This window comes from Triticum urartu, chromosome 7A (genome assembly GCF_056163025.1).
Source record: "Triticum urartu cultivar PI428250 chromosome 7A, HENAU_Tu73, whole genome shotgun sequence".
NCBI lineage: Eukaryota > Viridiplantae > Streptophyta > Magnoliopsida > Poales > Poaceae > Triticum > Triticum urartu.
The window spans coordinates 112,843,338-112,864,115 of NC_141879.1; positions in this window are offsets into that span (position 1 = coordinate 112,843,338).

Consider the following 20,778-nt stretch of genomic DNA (forward strand, 5'->3'; position numbering starts at 1 on the left):
CACTACATTGCAATAACCAGTCATGGATGGACTTCTGACGTCCCATTCCTTCATCACCTGATTAACCACCAAATCTGAGTCGCCATAGACCATGAGGCGATGGACGCCGAGTGAAATGGCCATGCGCAACCCATATAAAAGTGCTTCATATTCCGCCTCGTTATTGGAGGAATCAAAGTGGATTTGAAGAACATATCTAAGCTTATCTCCTTGGGGGGAGACCAACTCCACCCCGGCACCGGAACCATTCAGCATTTTGGAACCGTCGAAGAACATGGTCCAATGCTCCGAGTGAACCTGAGTCGGCAGTTGCTGTTCAATCCGCTCGGCGACGAAATCTGCTATTGCCTGGGACTTGATAGCTTTCTTTGCCTCGAACTTGATATCTAGAGGAAGGAGTTCAATCGCCCATTTTGCCACTCGACCAGTTGCATCTCTGTTATGCAGGATCTCTGACAACGGAGCGTCGCTGACGACTGTAATGGAATGATCAAAGAAGTAGTGAGCAACTTTCTTTGTGGTCATATAAATCCCATATACAAGCTTCTGATAATGAGGATATCTTTGCTTCGACGGGGTCAAAACTTCAGAAATATAATATACTGGGCGCTGAACTTTGAAGGCTTTTCCTTCTTCTTCCCGCTCGACCGTAAGTACTGTACTGACGACTTGTCCCGTGGCTGCGATGTAAAGCAGCAAAGGCTCCTTGCTAATTGGGGCAGCAAGCACCGGCTGTGTGGAGAGCAGAGCTTTGAGCTCTGCAAATGCTACATCAGCTTCGGAAGTCCACTCGAACTTGTCGGACTTCTTCATCAATCGGTAAAGAGGCAATGCCTTTTCACCGAGACGGGATATGAATCGACTTAAAGAGGCCAAGCAACCAGTAAGCTTCTGGACGTCGTGCACTCGCACAGGACTTTTCATTCGGAGTATAGTACCGATTTTTTCTGGATTGGCATCGATTCCCTATTCGGAAACAAGAAAACCGAGTAATTTTCCGCCAGGAACTCCGAATGTGCACTTTGATGGATTAAGCTTGATATCATACCTCCAGAGGTTGGCAAAGGTTTCAGCAAGGTCAGCCAGCAGGTCAGAACCCTTCCATGACTTGACCACAATGTCATCCATGTATGCTTCCACATTCCGACTGATTTGAGTGAGCAAACACTTCTGTATCATCCTCATGAATGTGGCTCCGGCATTCTTGAGGCCAAACGGCATGGTAACATAACAGAAGCACCCGAGTGGAGTGATGAAAGCTGTTTTGATCTCGTCAGGCCCATACAGACGGATCTGATGGTACCCGGAATAAGCGTCTAAAAAAGACAGTCGCTCACATCCCGCAGTCGAGTCGACTATCTGATCAATGCGGGGGAGAGGAAAATGATCTTTTGGGTAGGCCCGATTGATATGTTTAAAGTCAATGCACATGCGAAGTGACTTGTCCTTCTTGGGGACCATGACAACGTTGGCGAGCCACTCGGAGTGGTAGATTTCTCGGATGAACTCCGCTACTAAGAGCCCAGCCACCTGTTCGCCAATAGCCTTTCTCTTCTGGACGGCGGACCGTCGGAGATGTTGATTGACAGGTTTACTTTTGAGTCGACTCTTAGGCGGTGCTCAGCCAGCTCCCTGGGAACACCCGTCATGTCAGAAGGCTTCGATGCGAAAATGTCCCAGTTCTCACGGAGGAACTGGATGAGCGCTTCTTCCTATTTGGAGTCGAGTGTTGTCGAGATGTGAGTTGGAGCAGCGCTGGGATCGGTCGGGTGGATGTGAGCTGTCTTCGTTTCGCTAGACGACTAAAAGGTGATTCTGTGGCGGGCTTCTTGGCTCGCAACAAATCACTCGGGTCTGCAGTCTTCTGGTATTCCTGCAGCTCCACCACCGCCATCTGAGCATCAGCGATCTTTGAACCTTTCTGAAAACATTCTTCCTCTTTCTTCCGATTTCCTATAATAGTGATCACACCTTTGGGGCCAGGCATCTTCAACTTGAGATACACATAACATGGTCGGGCCATGAAGCGTGCATAAGCCGGCCTGCCCAAAATAGCGTGATAGGCACTCTGGAAGTCTACAACTTCAAACGTCAACTTTTCTTTGCGGTAATTCTTGGAATCTCCAAAAACCACATCAAGAGCAATCTGGCCGAGTGATTCAGCCTTCTTCCCAGGAATGACTCCATGGAAACTCATGTTGCTGGTACTGAGTCTGGACATCGGAATGCCCATCCCTTTCAATGTCTCAGCATATAATATGTTCAAACCACTGCCACCATCCATCAAGACTTTGGTCAGTCGAGTGCCTTCGACAACTGGGTCGACCACCAAAGCTTGCCTCCCAGGGGTGGCGATGTGCGTTGGGTAATCAGACCGGTCGAATGTTATGGCAGTCTGAGACCACTTCAGATAACTGGATGTCGCCGGAGCAACCATATTCACCTCTCGGTTTATAACTTTCAGTCGACTTTTGCTTTCAACATCAGCAAAAATCATCAGGGTGGAATTGACCTGGGGGTATCCATCGTCACTATCTTCCTTGTCCTCAACTTTGTCTGACTCCTTTTCCTTATCTTTGGGCTACTTGCCTTGGAACTGCTGGATCAAGAGTTGACACTGTCGAGTGGTATGTTTCGGGTAAATGAAATTACCCTCTTCATCTTTCTTGGTGTGGACGAGACATGGCAAATCCAACACATCATTTCCGTCCTGGTCTTTAACTTTCTTGGGGTTCCAAGGTCCTTTGGGTTTCCCTTTAAACTTTCCTTGGGTTACAGCCAAGGCTTCCCCAGGAGCAGCTGGCTCGGCTTTCCGCTTCTGTTTCCGATTGGAATTTCCTCTGGTTTCTTGGGCGACTGACTTGAGCTTGCCACTCCTGAGTCGATCCTCATCTTCACCATTAGCGTACTTGGTGGCAATCTTAATCATCCGATTCAGAGACATATCTCCGGTCCGACCGAATTTCAGATTCAGTTCTCTGTACTTGACACCTTCTTTGAAGGCACAGACTGCTTGGTGGTCAGGCACATTCTCCACCGTGTGATGTAACGTGATCCATCTCTGGATGTAATCCCTCAAAGTTTCATTCGGCTTCTGCATGCAAGACCGCAGTTCCGTCAGCCCTGCCGGCCGCTTGCATGTTCCTTCGAATGTGGTGACAAACACTCGGGCAAGATCTTCCCAAGTGTAAATGCTGCTGGGTGCTAACTGGTTCAGCCACGCTCTGGCCGAGCCCTCTAACATGAGAGGCAGGTGCTTCATGGCCACTTCGTCATTACCGCCGCCAATATGGACGGCCACTCGGTAGTCTTCAAGCCAAGTATCGGGCTTGGACTCACCAGTGAACTTACTGACTCCAGTCGCCAACCTGAAGTTGGGAGGAATCACAGCATCCTTGATGGCTCTACTAAAGCACTCTGGCCCCGAAGCATGTGCTCTGCTGCTGGTAGGTGCATCTCTGTCATGACCTTCTCGGTGAGCTCTGTTCCTGTCGACCAAACCTTGAACGAGAATGGATCTCGCATCAAAGCCTGGCTCCCTGGAGTCGACTGGAATCCTTCGCCCAACACTACGAGGGCGCCTTTCATCCTGCTGTCGAGGCGCATATGACCCGCTCCTCGGGGGAGGGGTGGGCACTCGACGTCGATCGTCACGATCGAATCGGTGGTCATATTGCTCACGGTTCCCGTACTGATTACGCCGGTCCCCATGTCCCTCACGCCTCGGGGGCGATCTTGGGCTATGAGCCAACTGGACTATGTCTGCAGCAATGGATCTGCTGTGAATCCTGTACCGCGACTGAGAAACAGCGGAATTCTGGTCTCCTGCTGCCCGGAGTAACGCTCTGATCTGCAGCAAGCCTCTGCCAGCCTCCGACTGGGAAGGCTGAATCGACTCTGCTATACGGGCTGCAGCTGCTAAATTCTGAATCGGAGTTCGATATACCTGCAGGGGCGGAAAGAGCTGACGTCGACTGGATTCGGGAACCCGTTGTCGCGCACGCTCGTCGAGTGCTCGCTGGAGGTTCTCCAGTCGAGTGCGCTCAGCCAAGTTTGCCAGGCGCGCGTCCTCCAAGGCACGAGCCTTGGGGGTTTCTCCAACGATAGGAGTGTGCAGTGCATCCATGTTCCGGCGACGAAGTTCTTCTCTCTATAGCGACGTGAGAGGCTCGGGGAGATATTCCTCATGGGGACGCGACGGGTCGCCTCCACCCGCGCCTTTGTCGGTGCGGGGAAAACCGGGAGGACTGGGCGGTCCATCGACCATCAGAACCTCCGCCGCCGGATCACTGCTATCGCACTCAGATGCGGTCTCTGTAGAGCCAGTCGACAGATCGAACAGGCCATAGAGGGATTCATCGGGCTCGATCGCCGCGACTTGAGGGGTGGCCGACTGGCGTGCCACCGTGTGTCTCACCCACCGCTGAAGTCTCGACCGACCGGAGCGCTTGCGCCGGCGGGAAACAGGGAGGGAGGACAACACAGGAGCCGACCGGTAGGGGGTCGACGATTGCCGCAAGAGAACACCGCGGACGCACGCGCTAAAGTGCATTGCTCCACGGGCGGGGAGTGCGTCCACGTCGAGCGGAGCCTCCTGAAGCCAAGCGGAGTCGTCGGCGATGAACGTGAGCGCGCCGAGACGGATCTCGCGGCCCTCCACCAAAAATCCGCTAGAAACCATGATGATTTGGATCGGAAAAGATCGCAACTCCTCCAACAAATCGCTAAAACACCTGCCCCACGGTGGGTGCCAACTGTCGTGGTTCTAAGTCTGACAGTAATGTAGGGGGGTAAATATGGAGAGGCAAGATCTTAGCTATGGAGAAGTTGTAGGCACACGAGGTTTACGAGTTCAGGCCCTTCCCGGAGGAAGTATTAGCCCTACGTCTCGGAGCCCGGAGGCGGTCGACTGGATTATGCGCGTATGGTTTACAGGGGTGCGAACCCTTTACACTGAGGATGGGGGTGGCTTATATAGAGTTCGCCGGACCCATCCGACCCTCAGTTATGCAGGGTTTTAAATACATTAAGGTCGGGCGTTACTGGTAACGCCCCTAATAAAGTGTTATGATGACCATAAAGGCTACTTAATAACCGACCGTTAGCATGCGGAGTGTCTTTAGGTCTCGTGGCTGTCGAGTGGTTTGGTCTTGGTCGAGTGATTGCTTCTTGGTCGAGTGTCTTTGAGTCTGTCGAGTGGAACACCTCCAAGTCGATTGAAAGGTGATTTCTTCTAGAGATGTCCTTGGGTAGGGCAGTTTGGACAGGTCCATGACCCTACCCTAGGTACATAGCTTCGTCAGATCCCTCTGTTCGCTCACGTACTATTTTAAGTGAATCCTTATTATAACATGCACACAAATTTTGGGCACTTGTATTCGACTTAAGTCAGTGTGCCACCGTATCTCGTATACTTACTACTCCCTCCGTCTAGGTGTAATAAGTCACGTTAGAAGGTGCAACGGGACCAAGGTGCGTGTGTGTGTGTGTGTGTGTGGGTGTGTTTAACAGCATGTATGTGTTAGAGAGAGCGACAGATCGACCTACTCCTACAGAGAGATGTTGTGTAGTGTATGATTTTAGCCGCGAGAGTCAGTGCATCCTCTAGTTTCCGGGCGTGTCCGGTAGGGACATGCGGATAGCTGCCACGCCCGCTCCTGACCAGCCTGGCCCACCCAAAGCCCCTCCATCGCCCGTGCGCGCTTCCCACCTGAAACGGTCAGCGCCGCTCCAAAGAATCGGTGCCGCATTCATGCCCGGGCAGAGCGGACGCGACCTCTCACTGGCGCAAGAGTGATGGTTGCTTCGTCCTTCCAACTTACTGCTGGGTCTATGTGATTTGACGGCTCATTGGTCTTTATTACAGAGGTGGTAGGACTACTGGATGTCCCATGCTTTCGGCGAAAGGAGGTACTACTACTAGATTACAATTTTCTCCATTCTTATAGCGGAGGCGTGCAAGAGCAGTGAAAACACGCAAGCTCAGTGATTACATGGCCCACCTCACACTATCACCGTGCGACACCTAACTCTTTACATAGTACTCCCCCCGTTCCTAAATATTACTAGATGAGTCCCCGCGCGTTGCCGCGGAACAGCGGTATATCTCTCTGCGCAAAATTATCGATTTCATAGAACTAAAAAAAACTCTATAACCGCATGACAAATGTGGTAGCCAAACTAAATAAACTCCTATCATCATTTAGATCATCCCACGTAAGGAAAAAAGACCAACCAACTCCTACTGCATAATGGGATTATATTTTTCTTTTTGACATGTTAATGGGACTTAAAAGCTCACTTGCATGCATGCTACCGGTGCATGCTTGCATGCAGACATGTTGATGTGATTAAAAACCCACTCACATGCATGTGCCACAGTATTTCTGCATGCTTGCATGTGGCTTAGTGCGGAGCCTCTCAACGTCTAGATCAGACGACTATTATGGACTGATTTACTTCATCTAACGGCTACATCAATTTTGATGATGTGGCTCAAGGAGAGGATAGAGAATTCTTAGTAGTGGGGGCTAGCTATTACTAGTATATAAGTCTTTGTAGAGATTCCACTACATACGGAACAAAATGAATGAATCTACACTTAAAATGCATCTATATACATCCGCAAGTGGTTCATGGTGAAATCTCTACAAAGACTTATATTTAGGAACGGAGGAAGTACTAGTATAGTACGTACTGTAATTTATCAGCGAGATAAATTTGTAAAATGTTATGAAGCTTCCAAAATATTAACCTTGCGATTGGCTCTTCGCCTCTTCGGGAAGTCGAGCAATAATGGTAGTGCAGTATATATCGTTCTAGCTATATGAGACCGAATGAATTGCTGCACGTCCACCACGTGGGCGAGGGTCGATGGGCGAGGGAGAGTGCTACATACGGAGCAAAATGAGTGAATCTACACTCTAAAATACGTCTATATACATCAGTGTTTGGATTATGTACTAGTAGTTCATATTGAAATCTACTAAAGGACATATATATATTCCAAACAATATGATATAATCTCTATAACCAAGGTAGTAGGGACGAGGAGTAAACGGAGGGAGTAGTAATTTTTCTCCTCGTCCTGTGAGCCACCGCGCGCATGGGCGAGGGAGCGGGCGTAAGGCGGAGCAAGCTTCACCTCATCTTGCGAGCCACCGCGCCCGTGGGCGGGGGAGACGGCGTACTAAGCAAGCTTCTCCTCGTTCTGCGAGTTGACGGGACACATCAAAAGTACTCCAGTGTATAGAGCCTTGCCTCTAAGGTAGGCCCCACATGGTTTGCCTCTTTTTTTAACATAACACGTCAAGTCGCAATTTGTTTGTTCACCCGTGGTAGACGATCCTCCCTCCACCAAGTGGACAACCAGTACACGTGCCAAATTACCACGTGGGCTGCCTTTTTCATACAGAAATGAGCTCCACCGTGTACCCGTGCGGGTGTGGTTGGGAAAGAGACGGGAGTACGTGCGCCGTGCATGCACCTCTTCTCTTCGTGCACGTCCCCCACCTACGTGGGTGTGTGTGAGAGATACAAACCGTGTTCGTGAGTGTTTTTGTTTTGGGGTGGGGGTGGGTGGGGAGTTTATTTCGTGAATTATTTGTGGGAATATGTGTCAATGACATCTCAAACAAAATTTTGCATGCAATGTGTGTGAAATGGAGGCCTATCCATATCATACATAGAGGGTCGGGAAATCCACGAGAAGAGAGGGAGGGGTCATAGCTATCAATAGAGTCGAAGAGAGGATCAAGTGGGTGGGTGCGAGATCGAAGAAGAGAGCCATCGAAATTGTGTGTGTGTGCAAGTCAAAGATATAGGGCGACTGGCCTACCGGAACGTTAGAGGGCACATGTCAAGTTTGGGTGTGGCAGGGAGACATGACTAGAGCGCTCGATGTATCGGTGTGTGTGGGGGGAGGGGGTGGGGGGAGGGGTAGGCAGAGGCCTAACTATAGAGGTAGAACGACTCGTATATGTGTTGAGAAGGAGAGACCCAACTATGTCTTGAGGGAGATCGGTCGACATCCATACATAACTGAAGGATGGGAAATATGATGGGACAGAGAGAGAGAGAGGAGAGAGAGAGGGAGGGAGAGGGAGGGAGAGGGGTAGAGTGCTGGATGGGTGATGGAGTTGCTTCTCGAAGATGGTGGGAGAGGCCTACTAGACAAACTGAGGGTGGAACTGCAATGTTATCAATAAGAGTGGGGATGTGTTTCTGTGTGTGCCTGTGCGTGATAGATCTGTCGGGACGCATCCATGGATGATGAAGGGGAACCATGTGTTTGGTAAGCAAACCTAACTAGATCGGTAGATCAATTGTTATTTGTCGGAGGAAGGGAGAGACACAACTAATGAGGTAGATCGATTGACGTGTGGGTAAAAACGAGTTATAAGGACCTAGCTAGATATATGTATAGCGAGAGATCGGTCAGTGTACGTCCATTTGTTAGAGGCAAATAAGGCCCAGCGAGACGGATAGACAGAGAGAATGGAGCTAGGAGGTGGTGCGAGAGGCCCACCTACTAGCTAGATAGGGGGAGGAGTGTGCGGTTGTGAGATCGATGAAAAGAGGGGCGAGAGTTTACACGTGTGTCTGACCGTATGTGAGACACGAGGCAAGGACACATAAAGGAGGAGATTGAAGGTGTGTGTGTGTATGTTGTAGGCAGGCATTGCTGGAGAGGTTTATCGATCGGTGTGTGTCGGAAAGGAGTTGTGGAGACTCTGGGAGAATGAACTAAAGAAAAAAATGAATGTGCCTGGTGGATAGAATGCCAAGGGAGGGGGAGGGCGAGGAGGGCGTGTGCATGCAGGACAGAAAGTTAGTGGTAGCTACAAAGGTTAGAGGATTGTGTGGGTGAGGGAGTCCTGGATTAGGGGGTGTTCGGATAGCCGGACTATACCTTCAGCCGGACTCCTAGACTATGAAGATACAAGATTGAAAACTCCGTCCTGTGTCCGGAAGGGACTTTCCTTGGTGTGGAAGGCAAGCTTCGCGATACGGATATGAAGATCTCCTACCATTGTAACCGACTTTGTGTAACCCTAACCCTCTCCGGTGTCTATATAAACCGGAGGGTTTTAGTCCGTAGGACAACATATACATCAACAATCATACCATAGGCTAGCTTCTAGGGTTTAGCCTCCTCGATCTCGTGGTAGATCTACTCTTGTACTACCCATATCATCAATAATAATCAAGCAGGACGTAGGGTTTTACCTCCATCGAGAGGGCCCGAACCTGGGTAAAACTTCGTGTCCCTTGCCTCCTATTACCATCCGGCCTAGACGCACAGTTCGGGACCCCCTACCCGAGATCCGCCAGTTTTGACACCGACATTGGTGCTTTCATTGAGAGTTCCTATGTGTCATCGCTGTCAGGTCAGATTTGGGAGTTTGAACTACACGGCTGACATCCACGGGGACTTGATCTTTGACGGATTCGAGCCACTACCGAGCGCGCCGGACTGTCACGACGAGCATGGTCTAGCTCTGCCACCGAATAGTGCCCTGGAGGCCGCACCCGCATCGGCTTCGACTCTTAATTCGGAGCCAACCGCGCCGATCGAGGATGGGTGGTTGGACGCCGCCTCAGGGGCTGCGATCCCAACGGCGATTGAGCCGAACACCAGCCCAGCACTCCGCAAGTCTCATGATTCCAAGGAGTCGGACTCCTCTCCGGACTCCGAACCATTCGCGCCTCTGCCAACCGAATCCGATTGGGCGCCGATCATGGAGTTTACTGCCGCGGGCATCTTTCAGCACTCGCCCTTTGGCGATATTACAAAATCACTAAAGTCTCTCTCTTTATCAGGAGAACCCTGGCCGGACTACGGTCAGCGATATCGGGATGCGGACGATGAAAAAATTCAAAGCCCACCCACCACCCACTTTGTAGCCACTGTCGACGATTTAACCGACATGCTCGACTTCGACTCCGAAGACATCAACGGTATGGACGCCGATGAAGGAGACGATGAAGAACCAGCGCCTATTGGGCCCTGGAACGCCACCTCGTCATATGACTAACATGGTGGACGCACCAAAAGATGACGACGAGGAGCAGAAGGACGCACCGAAGGCTTGTTCCTTCGAAAAGCAGTCAAAGCGGCGATGCAAACGCCGCCCCAAATCCCGCCTCGACAGAAATAGCGATCACGTAGACCCAGCGCTGGAGTAGGGCGAATCGCTGCCGGACAACGGCAATCCAGATAATCAAACCGAACAAACAAATCCTATCAAGGATAATGGTCCGGACGACATAACGCTGGACAAACACCCGGAGCAACAGACTGCCCGTAAAAGGCTTGTTGCCACCGCGAGGAGCCTGAAAAAGCAGAAAGAAAGGCTCAAGACCGCGCAAGACACACTCCAATTCAGATGGAGGAAAATACTCAGCACTGCAGCAAGGTACGGCGACAATCGCCCTTCCAAAAGCTACCCAAAGCGGAAGCTGCTACCCGAATTCGATGAGGAGGCCTTAGAACCCCACAACCAAATATCAAAGCAGCCACCTGGTTAGATAGACGACCCCTCTACCAACACAGAGCGGCATACAACGCCGCTCACAATACAATACGCGACCCATGCGAGGGCTCGCACCCAAAGGACGGCGCAACCAGATCCATCTATGGACCACGCAAGCGCGCCCCAGCATACAATGCAACACAACAAACATCCGAACAACACGGTACACCCAGCTACAGGGGTGCCGCACACCCCCTTTGTTTCACCGATGAGGTGCTGGACCACGAATTTCCAGAGGGATTCAAGCCCGTAAACATAGAGGCATACGACGGAACAACAGACCCTGGGGTCTGGATTGAGGACTACATCCTTCATATCCATATGGCTCGAGGAGATGATCTCCATGCCATCAAGTACCTACCCCTGAAGCTCAAAGGGCCAGCTCCTCACTGGCTCAAAGGCCTCCCCGAAAGCTCCATTGGAAGTTGGGAAGAGCTCGAAGACGCCTTTCGGGCAAATTTTCAAGGGACTTATGTCCGACCTCCGGATGCGGACGATTTGAGTCATATAACTCAACAGCCCGGAGAGTCAGCCCGAAAGCTTTGGAACAAGTTTCTTACTAAAAAGAACCAGATTGTCGACTGTCCGGACGCTGAAGCCTTAGCGGCTTTCAAGCATAGCGTCCGTGACGAATGGCTCGCCAGACACTTCGGCCAAAATAAGCCGAGAACGATGGCCGCATTAACAAACCTCATGACCCGCTTTTGCGCGGGAGAGGACAGCCGGTTAGCCAGATGCAGCACCAGCGACCCCAGTACATCTGAAGTTAGAGATGGAAACAGGAAATCATGGCGCAACAGCAATAACAAACGCCGGAATAAAGAAGACAACACGAAGGGCACGGCAGTAAATGCCGGATTCAAAAGCTCTTGGCCAGGACAAAAGCCGCCCCCTAAAGGCACCAGGGATGAATTGTCCAGCCTCAACAAAATTCTGGACCAAGTATGTCAGATCCATAGTACCCCTGGTAAACCTGCTAATCATACCTACAGAGAATGTTGGGTCTTCAAGCAGTCCGGCAAGCTCAACGCCGTACATAAGGGGGAGGATACACCAAGTGAAGACGAGGACGAGCCCCCCAAGCAAGACACGGGGGAGCAAAAGCAATTTCCACCAGAAGTCAAAACAGTAAACGTGTTACACGCAATCAAGGGAAAAAACAAGGCGACACTCCCAGGAAAGTATACCCAAGCGCCTGTCACCACGAAGTCCTGCCACTGGTCATCTCAACCGATCACTTTCGACCGTCGCGATTACTCAGCAAGTATCCGACACACAGGATGGGCTGCCCTGGTGTTAGACCCAGTAATTGGCGGATATCACTTCACAAGGGTCTTGATGGATGGCGGCAGTAGCCTAAACCTAATATATCAGGATACAATCCGCGGGATGGGGTTAGACCCAACACGAATTCGCCATAGCAATACTACCTTTAAAGGAGTCACGCCAGGCCCAGGGGCTCGTTGTACGGGCTCCCTCCTACTACAAGTCACATTTGGCTCCTCCGATAACTTTCGTCGCGAGCATTTAACTTTCCACATCGCTCCGTTTCAAAGTGGCTATCAAGCACTTCTCGGACGCGAAGCTTTCGCTCGCTTTAATGCAATACCACACTACGCCTCCCTCACACTCAAGATTCCCGGTCCACGTGGCATCATCACAGTGCACAGAAATATCAAGCGATCTCTACGTGCCGAAGAGAGTGAGGCTGCCTTGGCCGCCGCACACTAAAGGCGCCCGGACAAGCGAAAGAATCCAATAGGTCGTCAAGACCTCATATTCAACTAATCAAGTCCGGCGCCGCTATTTATACGGAAATAAATGGTCACACCCCTATTTGTCAATACCAGGGGCTCAACGCGTGCAGCCAAACGATCATCGTGCTACACCCGTCCAGGATACGGCACAACGGAGACACATGGTCAGACATGCAGCAGGGACCCGCTCCAAGGATTCTTTTTAGATTAAGACCCTGCGTAAACCTTTTTTACTATCTCTTGTTGATACATATCCACCGTTGAGAAGGATGCTGACGTCTTGGCATGTGTCCACGCCAGAACAATGCACGTGCCTGGACACACAAGGCTTCTTACAAAGGCCACTATTAAGGCCCGGTTTATACCACAAAGACCGAATACCTTAGGGAGTGTTCGGCGTCGCGAGTTTGGCCCTATATGCATCAGCTCCGAATCATTGTCTTTGGTCAAATGTTGGGTTTTCCCGGCTCCTGTGTTTTGGTGCCTTACGTTCCGCCTTGCCGGCTAAGGTAGCACCAGGAGAACTGCTGCGATTGTGCCCTGGTTCATCCGGACGAGCACCTCAGTAGAGAAAGCCGAAAACTGACTGTCATGATATAGCGTGAGACTGGTCAACCACTCGATGACCTGTGGGAATGTTAGAATTCCTCCGCCTTAACGAAGGGCCGTTTCCCGGCCAGGCATGTACGCACCCCGAGTTCGGGAGAGTGCGGAGCCACAAGGGGCTATCTAGTAGCCCCACTGTCAAACTCCTATGGCTAAGTGAAAGTGCTAAAGCATTATAGTCCGGTTGCCTCGCTCGCTCCGCTATCACCTCCTTAATAGGACCAAGACGTTGGGTTAAGTGTGACTGCGTGTTTTTGCGACCACCTCCGCATCATATGCATGAGGGTTGAAGCCGACGGCTGCAATATTTTAGGTTATACACATGTATACATAAACGGCCGCCCAGGAGGCATCATATTACTTTCAGGCAAAAGTATAAAAATAGCCTTATAAAAATTTATAAAAGCATTTCGCTTATAATGAGATTACATATCACTCAAACAGTGGGTCTCTATCAGACGTGTACCCTCAAGAACTTCTTCAAAGTAGTGCTCGACAGCCTTTCAACTTATAGCCGAATCCCGCGCTGCAACATTGGTAGCATCCATCTCCGCCCAATATGCCTTAACACGGGCAAAGGCCATCCGTGCACCCTCTATGAACGCCGACCTCCTCATCGCATCAATACGCGGCACCACGTCAAGGACCTGCTGCACCAAGCTGAAATAGCTGTTCGGTTTTGGCCTTCCCGGCCATAGCTGATCCACAACAGACCTCATAGAGAGTCCGGACAACCTATTTAGTTCGGCCCACTCGGCTAATTGGTCAGTCAATGAAAGTGGACGCTCGGGAGAATGGAATTTCCTCCAAAATAGCTGGTCTACTCCACGGTCCATTTGACCCTGGAAGTACTTGGCCGCATCGGCAACGCTCGCCGCCAAATCCATATATGCATCCTCCGAACTCCACAGCCGATCCAGAGGGGCATACCGTGGATCTCCGAATTTCCTCCGCAACATAAAGGATTTTCCAGCTACAATATCCCCCGCTTCCCGCAACTCCTCCTTCTTTGCCCTCATAGCAGAGCGGAGATCCTTTTTTGTCACAGCGGCCTTCTCAAGGTCCGATGCCTTCTCTTGGTTTTCCTTTTCAAGAACCCGGCAACGGTCGGCGGCGGCTTTTAATTCTATAGCCATCTTGGCCATGTTGTCTCGGGTCTCGCTATGCGCGGCCGTCTCGTCTTGCAACTCTTCGGCCGCCTTCACAGCAGCCACATTACCTAACCTCGCTTATTCCTTGGCTCGGACAAGTTCTGCCTGCAAGGCTTCAACAGTGGCAGCTCCATCTGCAGTCACAACATATTTAATTACTGGCATCATGCTGATCTTCCTATGTGGCATTTACCATATATTGACACTTACCATGGGGCTCGTCAAGCCTTTTGTTAACAAGCTCGATGTTGGCGTCCGCCGCATCCAACTGACATTCTAAATGGGCAAACTTGCTAGTCTGGCTAGCCACCGGAGCTTCCATCACCTGCACATAAAGGCAGTATGGTTATTTACTGGGAATATGATCCTCTGTTCGTCATCGTTTCTGACGACAACCAGAGTCTTAGGGGCTACTACCTACACAGGGCACACCTAGCATGTGCAGGATTATCATACATTCTTTTACGTACCTCAAAGCCTGTCAGTAGACTCAGAAAAGCTTCATGCAATCCGCTTTCGGCGGACGATATTCTCTCCATCACCGTATTCATCAGCACACGCTATTCATCTGAGATGGCCGCTCGCCCCACCAATTCCCTCAGAATATCCGATCGCACACTAGATGGCGCCGGACTCTTTTGTCTGCTCTCTTCGGGAGCCGGACATTGGGAGCTTTGGGGGTCAATGGGATTATCTTCTGGCCTCACCAGACTCGGAGAGGCCCTCCGTGACGACACTTCAGGATCGTCCACTTCTGGAGCGGAGGAGTCCGGAGGAGGGGTTTCGCTCTCCATCATCTCTGGAAGAAGATCCCCCGAAGATGAGCTCATCTGAGAGGGGCTAAGGCCCGAACTGCAAAAATATATGCGATGGTTATCTTCTCAGAAGAAAAAGATGGCATATCTGTACTATTAAAGTATTTCGGGTCACTTACGACTCGCAGGAGAATTGATCCCCCCGCGGACTTTGTGCGGCAATGGCGCCCCCCAAGGAAGGACCCTCTGTGGGAGACTTCTTCTCCCGTTTGGAAGCTTCGGCTTCTGGATCCCTGGGCGCAGTCCTTTTCCTCTTTTGGTCGCCTTCCCTCATGGAAACGCTCGCTCCCTCGGCTAGAATGGGCAGCGTTGGGGGCCCGCGTCCGCCCGCATTATCCTCCACAGTATCTTCCTTCAAGGGCTCTGGGCAAGGTGTAGTCTGGAGCATCTTTTCCAATACCGGATTTTCCAAACCCTCAGGGAGGGGGGCCGAACACCGAATCAACTTCTCCTTTGTTAACCAGTCCTGGTCAAAAAGCGAACTCTCAGAAACAACTTCGTAACAAAGGAGAGATAGTATGTTCGGCCGGAAGATGCCTTACCTGTTCGGCGGCGCGGTTACTACTCAGGCCCACGTCCTCGGAGATTTCTGGACACTCCACCTGAGGTCTGAAGAATGACTTGTACATCTCCTCGTGCGTCAGGCCGAGAAAATTTTGAATGACACGCGGTCCCTTGGGATTGAACTCCCATAGGCAAAGAGGCCGGCGTTTGCAAGGCTGGACTTGACGAACCAGCATAACTTGTATTACCGCAACCAAACTGAAATCTCCATTGAAGAGATCTCGAATGCGGCTTTGCAGTATAGGCACGTCCTTGGCTGGCCCCCAGCTCAGACCTCTGCTGATCCATGACATCAGTTGTGATGGAGGGCCCGAGCGGAAAACAGGGGCGGCCGCCCACTTGGCACTTCTAGGAGCCGTGATGTAGAACCACTCCTGTTGCCACAATTCAGACACCTCTGGGATGGAACCTTTGGGCCACGGAGCTCCCGTCATCTTGCGTATTGAGGCACCTCCACACGCTGCACGTTGCCCCTCGATCATCTTCGGCTTCACTTCAAAGGTCTTGAGCCAAAGGCCAAAGTGAGGCGTGACCCGGAGGAAGGCCTCGCACACGACAATGAATGTCGTGATATGAAGAAAAGAGTCTGGAGCTAGATCATGGAAGTCTCGCCCGTAATAAAACATCAGACCCCTGACGAAAGGATCCAAAGCAAGGCCTAGACCTCGGAGGAAGTAGGAGACGAACACGACGTTCTCATTGGGTTCGGGGGTGGGAACGGCCTGCCCTCGGGGAGGCAGCCGATGCAAAATCTCGGCGGTCAGATATCTGGCCTCCCTCAACATCTTGATGTCTTCTTCCCTGACGGTGGAAGGCATCCATCGGCCTTGAAGGCTAGGTCTGGACATGAATGAGGTGTTTGAGCTTGAGGTGGGGGAAGGATTCGATTGAGCACGGGAGGGAAAAATAAAAGCCTTGTCCCCTTTATAAAGAGGGTGAATATCAAGCGTCCTCTCCGTGTCCGTTTGGACTTGCCTATAATCTAGGAGTCCTAGAAGCGGTTGGGGGTACCCACGCCCGTATTGATGAGAATCCCGGGATAAGGGGACACGATCTCTGCTTTAACAAGACGTGCCAAGGAAACCGCCTCGCATAATGCGCTGAGGTGGGATAATGAAACGACTCGGATAAAGGCTTGGCCGTGGTGTGTCACGCTACGGAGTACGTCAGCAGATTAGATTGGTGTAAATATTTTCTCCCTATGGCAATATGTGGAAACTTATTTTACAGAGCCGGACACTATCTTCGTGTTCAAAATCTTCTATGAAGTACTTGGAGGAGGAACCCTCCTTGCAATGCCGAAGACAATCTGCGCGCCGGACTCGTCGTCATTGAAGCCTGGTTCAGGGGCTACTGAGGGAGTCCTGGATTAGGGGGTGTTCGGATAGCCGGACCATACCTTCAGCCGGACTCCTAGACTATGAAGATACAAGATTGAAGACTCTGTCCTGTGTCCGGAAGGGACTTTCCTTGGCATGGAAGGCAAGCTTGGCGATACGGATATAAAGATCTCCTACCATTGTAACCGACTTTGTGTAACCCTAACCCTCTCCGATGTCTATATAAACCGGAGGGTTTTAGTCTGTAGGACAACATACACATCAACAATCATACCATAGGCTAGCTTCTAGGGTTTAGCCTCTTCGATCTCGTGGTAGATCTACTCTTGTACTACCCATATCATCAATATTAATGAAGCAGGACGTAGGGTTTTACCTCCATCGAGAGGGCCCGAACCTGGGTAAAACTTCGTGTCCCTTGCCTCCTGTTACCATCCGGCCTAGACGCACAGTTCGGGACCCCCTACCCGAGATCTGCCGGTTTTGACACCGACAGTGGGTGTAAGAGACTAACAAAGATCATAATTTGATATGAAAGCGGATTCATATATTTGAATAGGAGATCATAGTGTTTTAAACATTGCACGCATGAATGTAGCGGTGATATACGTGCTGTGCACATGTTATACCATAATGTGATAATGCATGGCGTTTGCAACTCACAGCTAAATGCCGAATAATCTAAACCATACTATACATCAAAGAATCTCACATTTTATTTGAATTTGTGATAATGTGTGGTGTTTGCATCTTACAACTAAATATTGAACAATCTAACAATACTATATATCGAACATTCTCACATTTTATTTGAATTTGTGGTAATGTGTGGTGTTTCCAACTCACATCTAAATACTTGTAGGTGTAGGGGGCAGGGCACCACACATAATGTGATAAACACATTATACATATGAGACATGGTTTAGATTATGAAGATCTAGCTAGAGCTAGAAATGTAGTGTGATTTGAAATCAAAATAAAGTGGATTCAAAAAATCTAGTTCGAGTTCATATAGTACACATAGTTCATATGTAACTCGAGACTAATCATGTGGTGTGCTGTGAAGATAATACACAAATGATGGTTTAACTTGACAATAATGATGATTGTAGATCTTATTAAAACAGAGAAACTAATTCAAATGCTTTGACTTCACAACAATCATTACTGTAGATCTTATTCAAATAGAGAAACGAATTCAAATTTAGTTCATATTGAAGCGGCAGTATATACGTTTGGAATGCACTAAAACATTCATTTGAGTAGTAGGTTGCATGCATTATACACGTAGCGAAATATTTTAATTGAACATAACATGAACTCAAAGTTTTGAATGACATTTGTAGTGCGCATTGATTTGGTACAATACACGGTAGGCTTGTCCGGAATTTCAACCCGCGCCTTGTTAGCCCGAAATATTTAAGATATATCTTTGTCTCGTTGTGCTCCGACAACTCCCTCCACCTCAACCCGCGCCTTGCTATTCCGAAATTACAACACGCGCGAAAACTCCCACCTCCTGTGAAATCCCGACACGCGAAATGCCCGTGGTACCCCTGAACCGAAAGAACCACCTCAACTCGGTGGGGGTACTTTCATAACTTACCCCACATTTCAGCCAAGCTCGTCTCTAAGCCATGGTTCCCCACTGCCATCCCATCTGCCCACCCATTCGTACACCGAGGCTGCGAAAACCCGCGATGAAACCCCACACCCTGCTCCGTCCTCCACCCAGCCGGAGCCTCTTCCCCGATGACGTCGTCCACAACAACACCTCGACGTCCCTCATCTACCGTACCGGATGAGGATCCGTTGTCGATCTCATCGTCCCGCCAGTTCAGCCACCCCGTCCTCCACCTCCAAGGAGTTTCCCCGACGTTCCCCTCATCTTTCGCGCCACCTCCATTCCCACACTGCCATCTTCACCAGCACCACCGGAAGAGCATCATCATCACCGTTTCCTCGGATGAAGCTGTGGCCTAATCAACGCCACCAAAGAGGTTTTACACTAATCGCCGCATTTTCTTCTTGATTCGATCTCACGGTGCTGCTGGCGCTCGATCCCGAGCCGACACGGCGCGGCTCCATCCACGACGGCGTCGCTGGCCACTTCCTCCACGGCGTCGCTCCCTCGGCGGTGACGTCCACATCAGTAGGAGCTGCTGCTGCTTTAGCTCTCGCTCGCGCTGCTGCTCTGCTCTTGCTCTCGGTCCCTTGCATGGTCTGCTCTTGCTATTGCTCTTGCTCGCCCTGCTGCTCTCGCTCTTGCTCTTTCTTGCAATGCTGCTCCGATTTAGCTACACTTCAGTCAACTGAATCGACTTTTGGGTCAGTCGATTTTCAGGGGGTGGGGGGGGCTCGCCGGGGTGAAGGAAGAACCAGCCGCAGCGGGGAGGGGGCGGGGCTCGCCGGAGAGGTACCCCACTATCTATCTTAGGGTTCAGGATGGGGGCGGTGGTCGCCGGCGGTGGCGGGGCGTTGGTAGGGTGGTGGCGTGGGGATCGCCGGAGAAAAATCTCGGCACGGGGGGCCTAGAGGGATGGCCGGGGCGGCGGCGGACCGGCGGTGGGGAGTGTTTTCGGGGCGGGCGGGGCGGTGCACCACCGGCCACGGGCGGCGGGGGGCTGCTGTTTGGCCGATGGTGGCTGGCGGCTCAGGGGGGTGGAGGTTGAAGATGAACCGCAGGCCCTTGATTTCATATCCAACGGCTGCAAAATCGACTGACCAGAGATGAAAAAGTGAGTCGACCGATGTGTAGCCTCACCTTGCTAGTGCGTTTAGTTTCGACAGCAAAATTCAGTTTTCACAGCAAAATTGAGTTTTGACAGTTAAGTTCAGTTTCGACAGTTAAGTTTAGTTTCGACAGTTAAGTTCAGTTTTGACAGCTAAGTTCAGAGATGAGCGGCTGATGTATTTTACATCTAGCACTTCGTGGTTATCTATTTTATGTCATGTATTGGAGATGCTATTAGAATTCCACTCAGGTTAACGTTGTTCGTTGTCTCTCTTGTCCTGCTTCAGCCTTGGCATCGTACAACTCACCGGAGCTGCTCCAACGACGAAACCCTCCATCACAGCGGAGCAGTACCTCGGGCTCCATCTCCAGACGCCTAAGATCTTCTTCCCCTCCTCCGACAAAAAAGTCAGCCGGAGCATCCTCACCGGCCAACCCAATCACGCTGAGATCGACATGGCTTCACCAAAGAGGTTGTACACTTGTTGCATCTCTTTTTTACTCTACATGTTATATATATTGTCCACTGAGCACACGGATTTGTTCCTTTAGTGTCTCCTTGAAAGGAAAAAAATGTAGGAATTTTAATTTTCACTTGTCCTTCTTTTCAAATTCCTATTCATGAAGCACAAGACTAAGAGATAGTAGCATAATAGCATTATAACCGTACATTTTCTTGTGGTTTGACTTAATCTCACCATGCTTCTTTGCATCCTGTGATCTTCCAATTGTTGTGAATAAAACACCCAGATTGGTAGAAATCCTGTGTTTTTAAATTCTCTGTTTTGCACGTGCATTCCTATCCTATTCCTGTCTATTTCCTATCCCTGCATTGTTGCAATCCTCCAATTCAAACGAGCCCTTGCAGAATTACTTCTCTTACAGATAGTTGTCAAAGAAAACCTTGCGTGGTTTGTCCCGCTCCTACTGCGCCGGCGTCCACCCCAGCTCAGCTGCTCCAACGACAGAAGGGTCTAGCACAGTAGGGATCCGGCCTCCAGACTGTCTTTTGCCGCCTCAGATGTTCTTCCCCACCGCTGGCAGCCATGAAAACTGCATTACCATCATCAACCGAGCAGATGACCTCGAGGACTACACGTGTCCGCAAGAGAGGTCGCACTCTTTCGTGTCTGCTTACATTATGCATCGCTTAATATTACATGCTACTTTATTGTCCTGTTCACCGATTAGACTCTGAGTCAGCTCCAAACTGATGATCAAACTTGAGTTTTTAAATGGTTGTGGGGTACATATCGGGGCCACTATCAATAGTATC